Here is a 15,012-nt window from a genome sequence, read left to right on the forward strand (position 1 = left end):
TTTAAAAAACATTTCTGTAGTTTTGTGCAAAATGTCACAGAGCCTTTAGACACCTGACAGACAGTCTACATCTATATATGTACTGACAGTTTGAATACAGCTCCACATCGGTTCAGAGGCTCTGCAAAGTTGACTTACTGAAGAGGGGGGGGGGCAGAAAAAAAAAAAAAAAAAAAGAAACCTTCTTCCTCCCCTTGCACCACGCTCTGGGCCCATCATCACTTCGTTACAAGGTACAGCACAAGAAACAGGCAGGACGAGAGTTTTCACAGTAAGTTTTTTCCCCTTTTTTTTTTTTTTTTAAGCTGAGAACTGCATTGACCACGTCTTGTGATCATGTACCTTTTCTAACGACTAATGTTCAGACCCAGTTGGCGCGCTTCATTTTGATCAGCCACCCAGTTTATCAACCCACGACTGGAGTGAGACCCCCCCCACCCGCCCAAACTAATCCCTGACAACAGAAAAGTACAGAAAACACCAAGCAGAGGCCCGGGGCGGGCGCCGCACGTGTTACACTGACGGGGTCCTGCAAATTTTTTAGTGTCCGAGTGTGACTTTGACTATGAGGTGAGAGAAGCGCGGTCCAGAAAGACACCGCCGTGCCTCCGCTCCGGCCTCCTCGCTCCACCTCCTTCACTTCTCGTCGGTTCGTCCATCGTCTCCGTGACCGGAGCAGTCGGGTCTCCTCAGGGCGCGGGCTGGGCGTTGACCTTCTCCGTCATCTGTTTGGCACTGTAGTAGGACAAACTCAGTCCCATGATGGCCAGCATCATGGCTATCTGATTGACGGCACGGTCTTGTGGCTGCGTCTGCACCTCGCCGGCGACCTGCCTCTGCAGAGACGAGAAAATAAAACCAGATCAGTCAACATCGAGGCTCATCTCCGGTGAAACTTATGAGCAAACATTCACAATATATCTAAAAAGAAGCGTCTTGTTCCTCCAAAACATCAGACACTGCAGATATTGTTTCACGGTCATTTCACATTTGCAGGAACAATCATTAAACTTTCAGGAGGAGAAGGGATTTTAGCAGGAGGGGAAACACGATGTTCTCCACACAAAATGGAGCGTAAAGAACCAACTATGCGCCCAGAGTCAAAAAAAGAAAAAGCTCTGCCTCATAAAAAGGACCGCCTGTTTTAATTCAAGCGGTTTGCATGAGCCCTCTGGATGTACAGCCCCTCCCTTCAGACCTGGAGTGATCAGATGGGAATGTCAGCATTTTATAAGCTCAAGAATTTATGATCGTTGCTCGACACTAGTAAATACCCTTCAGCTTCAGGCAGAAACTTTTGAAAAGATCCGTTTCTTTTATGCCGTACTGAAGCAAAATATGAGGTAAATATCCAAGAATGAGGAACAGGTTGGCCTGCTGTGATCTATACTTGCTATATAAAAGAGATTCAACTATAATCAAAGTAATCCTCAGTAGATTTAAGTTACAGTTACTCAGGTTTGGTTAAGTCAATGTATCCGATCTTATGTAACAAGAGTCACTTTTCTCCGGTCTGCTGAGCTTCATGGTCACTGTACAGCCACAGAAAGGGACAGGCATTGTCTCCACATTAGTGCCATTCAGTGAACTGAAATTCCGCACAAAGGCCAGACATATGGAGGCTCACAACCGATGAAGAGATTACGATGACGGCAGAGGGAACAAAAGACGCTGAGGGGAAATGATTTGACAGTGATTAGTGTCACCCCTAATTATGGAGGTGGTGAAAGCAGATTGTGGGGCGCTCAGCGGCGTCGGGGGCCGCATGCTGCAACGCAACTGGAAATCCAACCATTAAACTCTGGAATTTTTTTTAAGCTGCAGTTTTCTTCTTCCACGTTTTATGATTGGAAATTGGGACTTTAGTGCTTATATAAAACATCTGGCATTCATTTCTCTAATATAAAACACTTGCATCAGATTCTGGAGTTTGTTTTTTTTTTTTTTTTTTCTTTTTCCCGTTGAGACAGTAAGCATGAAGAGGCTGTACAGACCTGGAGGAGGCGAAAGTATCCAGGTGTCAGCCTGCCCAGTCTGATGATCATGTCTGCTGTTGATGTGAGGTTCGAAACCGACGGAGGAACTGAGGTGGTCCTCAAAACCTGCAGAGAAGAAACCAGAACGCAAACATTGGTAACAGAACTAACTCAGAAGGCATTTCCAAGTCGCTGATGGGGGATTACAAACCGCTTTCAGACCAAAACAGAAAAGTCGATATTAAAACAGGAAGAAGCGGCGCTGCGGCTGGATTGCAAATAAACCAGAACCATCCGATTTAAGAATGAGGAAATTACATTCCATGCCATGACAGAAAGATTTGCTGACTAAATTCAATCTGACTGTTATGCAAAGAAGATAAAAAAAAAAAAACCTGAAATATGTCAGTTCTCATGTTCAATCTCTCACATCTGAATCAGTGGCAGATTTGCCCTATTTGGTCTTCAGTCAGTAATGCTCCTCCCCCCCCCCCCCATCTATTTCATGAAATCATCATGTTTGAACCAGAGTTGGACAGCGCACATATTCACACTGCGTCATACGCCGACACAGCAGAAAAAAACAAGTTCATTCATTTCCACAAAGGGCAGCTCAACATGCACCCCAGCGAGGATGTGGCGCTTTGCATAAGTCTGGAAATACATCCAAGAGTGAGCGCCAACGCAAAGGTGACGCAAGGATGGTCGGTTATGGTTATCCATCCTTTACTTAGTAACAAAATCTACCCAAAAGTTTGAAAACAGAAACTCGGACAGTTTCATGTGAATCGTCTTTATTGGTGCCGGGACGGGAAGAGGTGAGAAAGGAGGTCATCTGGAGAAGCATCCCAGCACATTTAGATGATGCATTACAAGATGCAATCCTTGACTGCTGGGTTCCAATGTACTATGGAAGTTAAGGGATGCGTTTGTGATGAAGACTCCAACACAGGTGAGGAAGAGGATTGTGGAGAATGCGAGACGTGTCAACCCGGTTGGGGTTACACTCCTCAGAAGATCAAAGAAACATAATCCAAACCAAAAGTTGGTCCGCGTGTCAGAAGTTGGTCTGAGTTATAAAGACCTGTGGTTTGGAATTTCTCACCTTCGAAGTTAAAAAAAATTAAATAATAAAAAAAAAAAAAAGAAGAAGAAGGCAAAGGCAGGAAATGCCGGTCCAGCGTCCCGGGAGGACCTTCTAACTCTCAGCCACGCTGAAAATCCGAACCGATGCCAACCAGTGGTGAACCTGAACAACAGAGAGCTCTCAGCGCTGCGCTCCGCCTATTTATACTGCCCTCCTCTCGCCCAACCAGATCTTCAGGCTCGCTCATAACGCACGCCCACTTTCCAACACATACACACTGTTGTCCAGATGCATTACTCTCAATGGGTCGCTTTCCCAAACCCACCCCTTCCGCCTCTTTCTAAAACAAGAACTGTCAAAAACCATTTGCTGTGCGAGTCAAGACAATGTGAGAAAATGAGTGAAGGAAAGAAATACAGCATTGGTAGACATTCTCAGAGCGTGCATGTCACAATATGTTGAGGGTGTTTTCATCTATTCTCAACTTGCAGTATTAAATGTCAATTTCAGCGCTGTCAGGTCCATCCTTGAAATATTGAACAATTTCATCTCATCTGGTTATTGCTGGTTTGACTTTAGAAAAAACAATTGGATGTCCGTGTTACATAACTTGTTTCCACTTCTCTGAGGTCACTTTTAAAAAGATTATGTTCACAATCGTGCAATCCGAGCTGTGAAGTACGCAAACAGGTTGTTCAAAAATGTTTGGTTGAGCTGGAATAAACCAGTTATCAGTTCCAATAAGGAGCTTTAGATAAGCCGACAGAAAGAAAAAGATCTCAAAGCCCTGCCAAAAGTTGCAACGAACTGGTGACTGAGCCACATTAGCAACTAGGTAAGCTCATTATTGGAAGTCAGTAATCAAGCGATTAGTCCAAAGCTTGTTATACCATTCCCAACCGCAGTGCTCCACCGGCAATGACCCGACATCATGACAAACCCTCCAATTTCACATTTACAAAGGAACACAAAGGGATTTAGTCTGTTGAAACATTTTTTTAGACCACTAGATGAAAAGATAAGCAACTGTTTGAGGTGTTCTTCAGTGGTTAATAATATACCAAAAGTGGGTTTTACATCAAATACCTGCAGAGTGGTCAAAGTTAAAGAAGGGGGTCATTGATCCTTGAGTTTTCAGCCCTTTGTGAATGGCATGGGATCCCCTCTGGAGGTTCTGACCTTTGCTTCAGTGAAAACAAATGTAAAAGTATATGGATTATATTTGCACCCTCTCTGCTCTCGTTGCCCTCGCCTAATAACTAACACTGCAGATAGTTTGAATGCTTGGGCTCTGTTAACCAAACACCAAATAGTAATAATACTTTGCCAGCAATCCTGCCGATTTTCCATTTGCTCAATGTTCACAGGATATTACACATTCTTGCCCTCAGCTGGTTTTTTGATGAGGTGTGTCGTACATCACAACAAGAATCACAAGCCACTTGTGGAAGATCCGCTTCTGCATGCGCCACATTCTTTGTAGTTGGCGTGTATTAAGGTGCGGCTCGCAGCTGGCACAAGCTGCAGTCCAGGTGAGTCGAGTGCAAGCTATTCATATTTACCTTGAGCGTTCCATAAAAGCAAAAGGGTGTTTCCCATGTACGCTTCACTTGTGATCATATCTCATAAAAGAAGAGCTACATAGCTACTGGCGTAATTTGTTTTGAGTCAGTTGGTGGATCATCTGGACTGGTTCCATAATAGCTGAGATTACTTTGCAAGCCACTAAACCACCTTGCAGGCATTTTCAAATGTCACCCCACACAAAGAATCTGTCTGATTTCAGCTTTGAGCCCTGTCTGCGTGGAGTCTGCATGATCTACCTGTGTGTCAGCGGCTTTTCTCTAGTTTCCTACAGTCTGAAGACAAACACTAGTTGTGGTGGTGTCTTCATACTGAGAAGTGATCGAGCTTGAAATGGCTCCAATCAAACCATACCATTAACTGTATTTGGACTGGCACTTTACATAGAATGGTTTGTTGCATGTGATGCAAGCCCAGTGTCATTTCAAGCATCATGAGACTGGACCAAATGTCCTCTTTAAAACAATAAATCACCCTGAGCTGAGCCAGTTTAGCCTTACCAGGAAAAAGGAGCACACAAACTCCAGTGACACCTGAACGCCATTCAGAATGATCTCAAATGGGACTTGAAAGGACACGCTTGCAGTGAGAACATGACCCTAAACACACATAAACACACACACAGTCAGATCAGACAACCAAGTCTTCTCATCTGAGAAAATGGAAAGCTGGAGAGAAAAAAAAGCATTTTTCACTAAAATGATGAAAAAGAAATAGAAATGTCAGCTCTAAAGGCACTTGCATTGCAACAACAACAGCGTTCTGTCGTGCAGTTGGACTGAACCGTCTTCATGGTACATCGTGTACTCTGCTCCCAGCAGCCAATCACAGTCCACAAACGCTCATTTCCATCCCCAAGTCCCGCCTCCTCGAGTCGCTGCTGCTGCTGCTGCTGGAACCGCATCACCCCGCAGCTCGGCATGCACTGCATGTGCGCGCGTGCATGAGTGTGTGCGCGCCCGCGGACATCACCAGCAACTAAAGCCGAACTATTGACCAAATCCTCCACCAGCAGCTGAATTACATAAGCATTAATCTGGAAGTGTGGTTTCACCGTCAGACCAGTCTGAGCGTCCTTCACTTTCATGCTCGTGGCATGTTGTGAGAAAAAAAGCTGCTGCAAAAAAGAACAACGCTGCCAATTAACCCCGGCCACACACCTACCACACCTTGGATATATTCTCAAAAGAAGAAGGTGATAAAAACACACCAAATGCCATGAAAACAAGAGATCTGCATCTCAGTCACACTTGAGTATTTACATCCGCATATGTTAAAGATCAATACATTTGATTGCACAAATATATGGATTAAAAAACGCCTAAAGTTAAACAATTACTTTAAAAAAATCTTTAACTTCACTGTTTCGTAAGTTAAAAATCAAAGTATGATAAAGTATGCGCGCTGTTAAACTAATCATGACTAAATAAGGTGCGAAGGCTTTAAATCCAGCCTGATGTGACAACAGCTGACCAAACAGGAGTCAAACAGACCACCTCTGATCCACAGGGGGGAAAAAAACATCTCATTATACCATAAAGCGCATTTCCTCTCCAGCATTTACCTCCAATTCCAAGAAAACACATTAAAAGCAAGGACGCTTCAGTTTCAGTGTCCCAGTACAAAATGTTCAGATGACCTGCCAATCACACCTGCTCTCCAAAAACACCACAATGGCAAACACAGGGGACGCACAAATAGAAAGAAATGTATAATAATACTCCATTATTGAAACTAATCATTTAAATTAGCAGCTACACATAAGTTACAGTTTATGAGACAAAAGCTGATCAGAATATGCGTCGAAAAAAGAAGAAAAGAACAAAGAAAGGCTTCAAACTTGCAGCTTCAGGGTTAAATTGACACCAGTTCTAAGTGGAACCCCTCAAATTAAACTCAATAATTAAATACTTACAAGAGAATATGTCAATTGATCTATTTGTTTTGAATCACGGATGGTAGATTTTAAAGGCTACACGCAGCTGTTCCTTTCAGGAAAAACTGTTTAACAGCTTCTAATTTCCAAAAACACTTACAAGAGCTTATTTTCATCTTCAATGTGAAGCTTTACAAAGATCAGAGGCAAATAAATTTGCAGCAGACTGAAATTTCAACAAACTACAGGAAAAAGTGGAACCAGCAACTCCAATCAGGTGATCAGACGTTTTTATCTTTTAAAAGGGGAAAATGGAAGATGGTTTAATTCTTTTTAAGTCTAAACTGAGCAAAAACATGAATGAAGTTTCTAAATTAAAAAATAGAAATCAAAACAGAGCAAGATAACTTTAAAACAGACAATGCAACACTTCCCTTGTGAACAGCAGACCGGCTGTGGTCGCTTCAGAATCAGCTCTGAAAACATTTTAAACTCATTTAAAGTACCTGAGGTGCAAAAATAAAAGCCTCACCTGCAGCAGCACCGGGTCCTGGCGGGTTTCTGGGGCTCTGAGGCTGCTCTGGGTGAGAAGTACACTGTGTCCACTGGGTAGAGTCTTTATAGCAGGCCGACCCGCACATGTTCTATAGGAGAAAGGGGAGGGACTCTCCAGCCCCGCACGAGACGGCAGGCATGCTCTACAACACGGATCCCCCCCCTACTCCATGTACTGAAATGGGCTCGTCCACTCCGTGGTTTCACGTGTAGTGCATGAAGGAACATTTTGTCTCAGTTCATATGTTATCATGTTTGAAATGCCCACACGTGTCATGTGTAGGTAGGTGAGAGTTTAAATTCTACGGAAATAGACGAGATGGGTTTGGAGAACTGGTCGCCTTTGGGTAGAGGATGAAGATCAAGGTTGATGAGGACTGGTTTGATCCATCATTCTTGGCAAGTCTTCATCACTGCTGATGATAAAAGGATGTTGTTTGTATTGTTACTTTTCTCTTTAAAGGGCTGTATATGAAGAATACACCTGATCATGGAATCTAGAGGAGTTAGTTTGATCTTCCTCGGCTCATGGTCATGTTTCAGTTCTTTGAGAGACCTTCCTTGTCAAGTTGGATTTGGACAATGTTTTGGAGGAGAGCTGGTGATTTTCAATGATTTGCAGCTTTTCATTAGAGATCTTTCGTGGTTTCCACCGTTAGACTTTTCTGTTGTTCCTCCTCCAGGTTCATTCCCACTGTTCTGAGGAGATGGGAGTTTGACCCTCATGGTCCTAGGGTCCCACCACTCTGCTTGTTTTCCCATCAGTTCGTCTCCCTCCTGCTTTAACTCTGCATGTGTTTCATTCCCATATCTCAAATAAAGGAGATGTTGTCAGGGTCAGCAGCAGATGCAGAATTTCTTGCATTATAATGTTTTGTTGCAGAGATGTTTTATGGTCATGTCGTAGGAGACTTCCCAAATCCCAAAGGTTGGTTGATTCTCTTGATGCATCAGTTTTCCATGCTGCGTTATCTGAATTCATTTGAGAGATCAAATGAAGTTTTTGGGTCAAGTTACTGCTTGTAAACAGGCAATTTTATTGGACAACTTTTGACATTTGATCTCATGGTGTCTCACAAATTCTTGGTCTGCTCCAACAGATGTACTCCCACAAATGTCGAGAGATCAGTGAAGCTGCGTGTTTCACATCTCATCCAAAGGAAAGACACAACTTGTCGAACTTGATTCCTTTTATTCTTGCTGTTCCACCAGTTGTTCACCATCTTTGAAAACCTTTTCATTCAGCAACTTGCCAGGCTTAATGATTTGGTGTCCTAAACCAATTTGGCCAGAGTCGTTCTGCTGGTCGATTCTCCATGCTTCCCACGCCTCAACTTCTACAACTGTCGATTTGCTGCTTGGTGACTCCCAGCCTGGGACGCGATGGTCAGCGATTCCTCGTCTGCTGTCAGAGGTTCAGACATTCATGGGCATGTGTTTCCTCGACAGCAGCGTTTTCTCACTGAACTCTCAGGAATTTACTGCCCAGCATATTTTAGGCTCTACCCAGCTCGAGCACACCTATTCAGATGGCCGAATGCTTTTCTCACGCTTGTGAAGAGATCACCAGCAACCCGTTCACTTGAATCAGGTGTGTTGTGGATGGGAGACTTCTGATGCATTACAGTTCCAACATAGTTTTTCTCTGATCCCATTAAACAGGGTGAATATATTCCAAACTTGCTTGAAATCCTCTAATTTGGAAGAGTTGCACTTTCCAAGCAAGTAGAGGGTTAATTCTGATACGTCACAGGTTTTCATGATGTGTGGGGGAAAAAAGAACACAAAAACATATCTTGAGCTTCAACAAAATTGAAATTCAATAATTTTCTCATAGTTCTATGCGAACAGTGCCACTTTGACAGTTCTGTTTAACTTAACTGTGTAACAGATGGAATGACATTTTTGCAACATTTTTAGATTTAGGTTATAGTGACATGTAGCAACAGTTTAAAGGACAAATCAACTAAAATTAAGAAATAAAACTTATTTTAAAACCCCCAAAACAATTAACCAATATGATCCTCACGTGAAGCTGAAAATTACATTTCTTATCTGTATGTAATAAACAGTTGCGTAAATTATGTTAATGAGCATCTGCGTTTGGTATTAGCATGACTTTGTTTACAATTGCACATTCAAATTTGTTTAATCTTTTTGGGGTTTTTTTTGGTTTACAAAGTTACATTTCACCCTTACATCAAGTCTATTGTCCAATTTAAATCTTTATGGAAGCGGATAAACGCTGAAATGCATCCATAAACTCTGCTCCGCGTTTCCAAACACTGAGCGTCATATTTGACCTACTTTCAGTGTGGGAGAAGTTGAGGAGGGGAAAGCTCAGCTGGAAGCCAGCCCGCTCCCCTCTGTGGTGATGACACACTGCCACCTACTGGTGGCATCGAGCACGTGCAGTGCAGACAACGTCCTCAGTACAACAGCTCCAAAAATATCCCAAAATATATATATATTTTTTGCTACGGATTTAATCTTCAATCCAGAAAAACACATTTTGTACTTTTTTTTTTTGGCTCATCCAGATATCATATTAATGTGTGTTTACAACAAATAAACATGAGAGAGTTTTCTTAAGAGCTTGAATATCAAATAGCTGAATATTAGTGTCTTGGAAGCACCTGAAAATACTCATGAAAATATTTAATACAGCCAAAGACTTATTCATTGTCATAATGTATTTACCTGCGGTAGTTTGTAGATTAACTTTTGTAACAGTGTTCGGTTCAAAGATATTCTAATTCAGGGGTAAAATACTGCCAAAATAACCTTTTAAGTTTAAACTTTAGAGCATTTCTTTGGTTTCTTTTCATGGAGCAGAGTACATGTGATGAAATGATGAAAACGTGTATATTTTTTTTAGCAAAACCAAACAATCCCCACAGAAAATGACTACAATCCCAACATGAAGGCAGGTTTATTGATGATTGAGTTATCTTGCTGGAATTTGAAGTAAAATATCTCTGGATGTTTCAGTGAACTTTGCAGTGTGAACAAGGTGATATTTTGATTCATCTGGCTGCTCTGAGTGGTTCACAGAATATCAGCAGTCTGGAGTGTGGTTGAGGGATTTGTTTGGAATTTGCATGTTCACCCTGTGCACTTCTCTGGTTTTGGATTCCACATAGTTCCAAACGTTGATTCGAGGTTATCTGCAGACTCTTGAGCTGGATTTCTATTATATGAGCTTTGCTGCAGAGAACAGAGCAGCTGTTCTGGATCAGCTTGACATCTGTGGACTGAGTGAACACTGGATTTGGTTCAATTGTGCTGCTTTCTAAAATGCTGGTTTTGGAGTTGTCTCTTACCTTTTACAAATAGTTATTAAATGCTACACTTTTTTTTTCTTTAAATCTGTACCAATTAGTTTTTCAGCCTGTAGAGAAATGACACTAGTCACCCTGGACCTCCATGTTTTCAGTGTCTCCTGAAAGTGATTCTCTCTAGAAAGTCTGATAAAAACCCACTCAGTCTGTTCAAGTGTCGAAGCCGTGCAGGTCAGTCCGTGGCCCTCCGACACCCACCTTTTCTTACCACCTAAAATGGATCTCCAGACAAAATGGAGGAGCTGAGGTTTGCTCTGTAATGACACCATTCAAGATCACCGTGGCACAACGTTTTGACATTTTTATTCAACACTTAGATCAACCATTAAAGTCAGAAAAGCTTTCAGAAACATAACTTAACAGAACCTTCATTGAGAGGACTGGGTTCACAGATTACAGGTTTTTGGGATGCATGAAACTTTTGACCTAATAAGTTTGTGGTGGCATTTTTTTTAAAACTCACTAAATCTCATATCGACATAGTGTTTCAAAACATTTGGTAAGCAACTCTTTTTATTAGGTCAACATCAAAATACAAGAAGATACAAAGCCAAAATTTCTCTTCTCCTGCAAAGTTTAAATTGCTTTAGCTGCCTCATAATTAGACTCAAAACACAACTTGTTGGAAAATAACTATTAATCAGCAGTTCGAAAAAAAAAAAAACTGGATTAGACAATCTATAAATGCCACGTCTACAAGATATAAGATATGGACGGAACTCGTTTTAAAATGGATATAAAATGAGATATGAATGTGAAAACAAACTTGTTACATCAAGTGCAAGCCGAACACAAACCTATAAATGACATTTGTAATATAAAACTTGGTAAAAAATACTTATTTAAAACTGTACAATCACCAAGTACACAGAGTGAGCACATCAGCTGTTCTTCATTTGGCTTCAGTGGCTTCAGCCTTGGGCTCCTGGAGGCAGAAAGCAAGACATAAGTCATGTCAGATGAATACTAATCCATTATGCATTAAACATCCTCACAATATGCGAGTCTTACAAAAAAGTTAATACGATCTAACAATTGTAAATGCTGAATAATAACTATATAATCTCTTTGTAATCTTTCAAATAGATTACTGTCCAACATTTACAACAGAAGGTAATTTCTTCAGAAATACAAACCTCAGCCTTGGTGCTTCCATTCTCGGCTGGCTTGGCCTTCTTTGCTTTGGGTGCCTTCTGCAGGAAACCACAAGACGGTAATGAATAACAGGCCAGAGCGCTATCTAGTGTACAGTTATCCAACATGCACAATGAACCACAAAGATTCAATCAACGGGATTTTAATGGAATGTCAATCAGTGCAGTTATAATTAAAACTTCATTGAGTGCTTGTGGTACATGGTGTCTTTGGGTGTTCTTAAAGTTCCTTGATTTTTTTTTTTTATTTTTTACCTTCGGAGCAGCTTTCTTCTTGGTCTCCACAGGAGGAGCTTTAGATAGTTGCTAAAACATAAATAATACATTAAAAAATGTTCCATTGCATGTGATCGTACACTTCCCACCACAACACAATCAGATGAACAAAGAAAAGTCACTATAGGAGTGTTTTAGTATATTTGCTGTCAACACAATGAACCTGACTCCTCAAATCACCAGTACATAGGATGATCACTCAATTCAGATCAGAAAAATATGCTAGTCTGAAAGAATAAACTATTGAGGAAGAGCTATATATCAAAGAGGAACCCTGAATACCCTAAGGGGAGCAGTTGAAAAGAACTTTCACAAATAGAAAATAGAGACTAAACATCACGATTGATTCTTTAGATCATAGTACACTGCAAGGTGAATACCCCTGGCCTGCTTTAGAAAGCAAGATTTTTGTTTTTTTTATCTGGTGTATTCTTTCTGCCTGCCTACATTGTATTTGAACATGAGTGCCATTCAGTCAAGTTACAATACAGTCAGCAAACTTCTTTTGGAAAACACTTGAAAAGACAGCTGGGTTTAAAAAGAAACCTTACAACCTTACATTTTCAAGGCAAATATTTGAAAAGATTTTCTTTCTTTTTTTTTTTAAATAACGACATAAAATACATGTGAAATATGTAATGAATAGAAATGTGGTTGTTTATCAAAAATCAATTAATTGCTTTGTGTGCTTTGGAATCCTTTAAGTTATTTTACTTTTGTAAGCAACTTACCGCTGCCACCCGTTTGGAGCGTCTTTGGTTCTATGGAAACAAGAGAAAAATATTTTACTTAATAAACTGGCATTTGTGCATTCTGAAAATAATATATATGTATATATAATGATAGCCAACAAACCTCAGGGGGCACGGTTTGCTGAAAGAGAAACAATAGAAAAACAAGATTAAATTGTGAGCAGTTTTACAAATGACATACATAACAATCTATTTGTGTTTTGAAAATGAGCTGAAAATATAAACAAAGAAGAAAACTGGCATCCGATCGGGCAGGCGACAAAGTACTTCCCGCGCGTTTTTGAATTCGAATTCGGGCAGAGCCGTCACCATGACAACGCCTTGGCGCCCTGACAGCTTCCTTTGTTTTGTATCAGTGCGCGCCGACAGACAGCTGTGGGCCAACTGATAAGATTAGGACGTTACTAATCTGTGGCTGCACAATAAATGCAGCCATACGTGAGCCTGTTCAGATTGACAATCAGCCACGGTCGCACTTTAGATTTAAAAAATAATCACCTATTTATGGAATTTGGTGTGATGACGCAATAATATAGGTCGAATGTGCGTTTGACATACATAGAATTAATATGCACAAATTAAAAAAAAATGCAAATTATGCAAACCACCGCGTGTCTATTGCAAACACTACATCTGCACGCGATAGTTTGTCTGCACTTTTTCATTTTTATTTTACTGGTAAATACATTGATAATTGCCGTTAAATAAACATATCTTTCGATTTCCTACAAACTATTTCGCATCAACTCGAGATTAAAGAAAAATAAGGGTCGAAAAGAACAGTTCTGAAGCAACATGCACAAACAAGTCGACTTTTCCGATTCAAAACAGATTACAAAAAAAAAAAAAAAAAAAATCCCCTCCCCCAACTCCTTCCTCTATTTCGCAGGCTGTATGTTTCTTCCTATTTTAATACATGGTTAAGCGTTCGCTATTAAGGTCCACGCATTTGGACGGCAGGTTATGCGTTTCTGTTGAGACCACGACATTAAAAACAACACAAACAGCACGCGTGGAACCGTGGCTGCTGCGTTTAAGCTGTCAATATTTTGCCCTGCCTCCCGCCATGGAGGGAAAACACGGTGACAGAAACCGAGCACAGCGCAATGTCAACGGCTGCGCAACGCTGAAGTGACGTGACAGTGAACTTCTAACCGCTCAAATGACTGTTTTCAGGCACATATAACCGTCTAATAACACCCTACGCTATTTGAGGATGACATTTATTTGTTTTTTTACCCCCCAACAAGGACTCATAGAGATCACCGTTATCAGACGCCATTGCTGCACCGTTTATTAGGGACGATGACGTTCTTCTGATGCAGAAAAAAATCAGGCGCTGAAAAGCACTTCTCCCCCAGTTCGCCGCAAAACTAAGACCCTTACGCGAAATAAATTTAATAAAAATCTTACCTTTGACTTGACCATGTTGCTGGCTGCAAAGAAACCAAAAGCTCACAAAAATATAATCGTGAAACAGGTTTTTTTCCCGGAGAGGAAACCGACGACAGGCGACAGGTCTGAGCGTAAAATGGCGAATGTGTAATGCAAACGAATGTTTTTGTAGTTTATACAGTGAAATATAAGAACGAAACCGGTCTGAACCGGTTCTGCATTCAGCCGCTGCTCATTGGACGCAGTCAAGTCACGTGACTTGGGGCGCCGCCCACTTGTTAAAGAGGCAGGGGGCGGACGTGGCAGTACCGAGTAGCACCGCAGAGGGGGCGCTCTGTCGAATAGCTTCCATTGAATAGGCCACTCATCAAAACAGCTCAAGTTACTGGTATCAGCTTTTTATGTAAAATAAGTCTACTTAAGTACTTTTAATAGCGTCTTCACTAACAGCAGATATGACTATTTGTGTAATAAGTAATCTGGGAGGGTCTGTTATTAACAGTCAAAACTGAAAGTATCAAATTCAAATGATCCACAATACAATAATGAGGAGTTATTTATATTTATGAGAACGTTTTTCCAAGTATTTGATTTTATTTAAATAGTAATTACACCTTGGAATCAGTTTTGTTATTTTCATTAACTAGGCAAATCGAATCTATCTAGGCAAATTCTATCAACAATGGATCAAAGAAACAAAGCAGTTTCTGAGCACTTTAACCTGAGTATTTGTTGAGAAAGCTAATTTTGATTGAATACAATTTAAGGAACTGTAGTTATACTTGAGAACACAATTTCAATTCTCTTTCCATTTCTGATATGAATATAATAGGCACCATTTAATGTTGATAAAGTAAACATTGTCGAAAACTTTTAGTATCGCAGTGTTTGCACTCTGATGGTCTATGATGGACTGCTGATCGGCCCATTGGATGAAGCTATATGTCCATTGGTTAACTATGTTTTAGTTGGTATAGAAGACAGATGGGATTATGTTTGTGACTTATTTTTATCTT

General features: G+C 40.8%; 2 long non-coding RNA genes across 2 annotated transcripts; both read right to left on the reverse strand.

Moving 5' to 3' along the window:
- Positions 1 to 247: 247 nt before the first annotated feature.
- Positions 248 to 7,130, reverse strand: LOC115397134 (uncharacterized). The gene is made up of 3 exons (XR_003932436.1): positions 7,056 to 7,130; positions 1,995 to 2,102; positions 248 to 836 (listed from the first exon to the last, which is right to left on the reverse strand). It is a non-coding gene; the product is annotated as an uncharacterized LOC115397134 (long non-coding RNA).
- A 3,577-nt stretch (positions 7,131 to 10,707) lies between these two features.
- Positions 10,708 to 14,235, reverse strand: LOC115397133 (uncharacterized). The gene is made up of 6 exons (XR_003932435.1): positions 14,015 to 14,235; positions 12,705 to 12,722; positions 12,581 to 12,610; positions 11,829 to 11,879; positions 11,556 to 11,612; positions 10,708 to 11,344 (listed from the first exon to the last, which is right to left on the reverse strand). It is a non-coding gene; the product is annotated as an uncharacterized LOC115397133 (long non-coding RNA).
- Positions 14,236 to 15,012: the final 777 nt, after the last annotated feature.

Source organism: Salarias fasciatus, chromosome 11 (assembly GCF_902148845.1).
Source record: "Salarias fasciatus chromosome 11, fSalaFa1.1, whole genome shotgun sequence".
NCBI lineage: Eukaryota > Metazoa > Chordata > Actinopteri > Blenniiformes > Blenniidae > Salarias > Salarias fasciatus.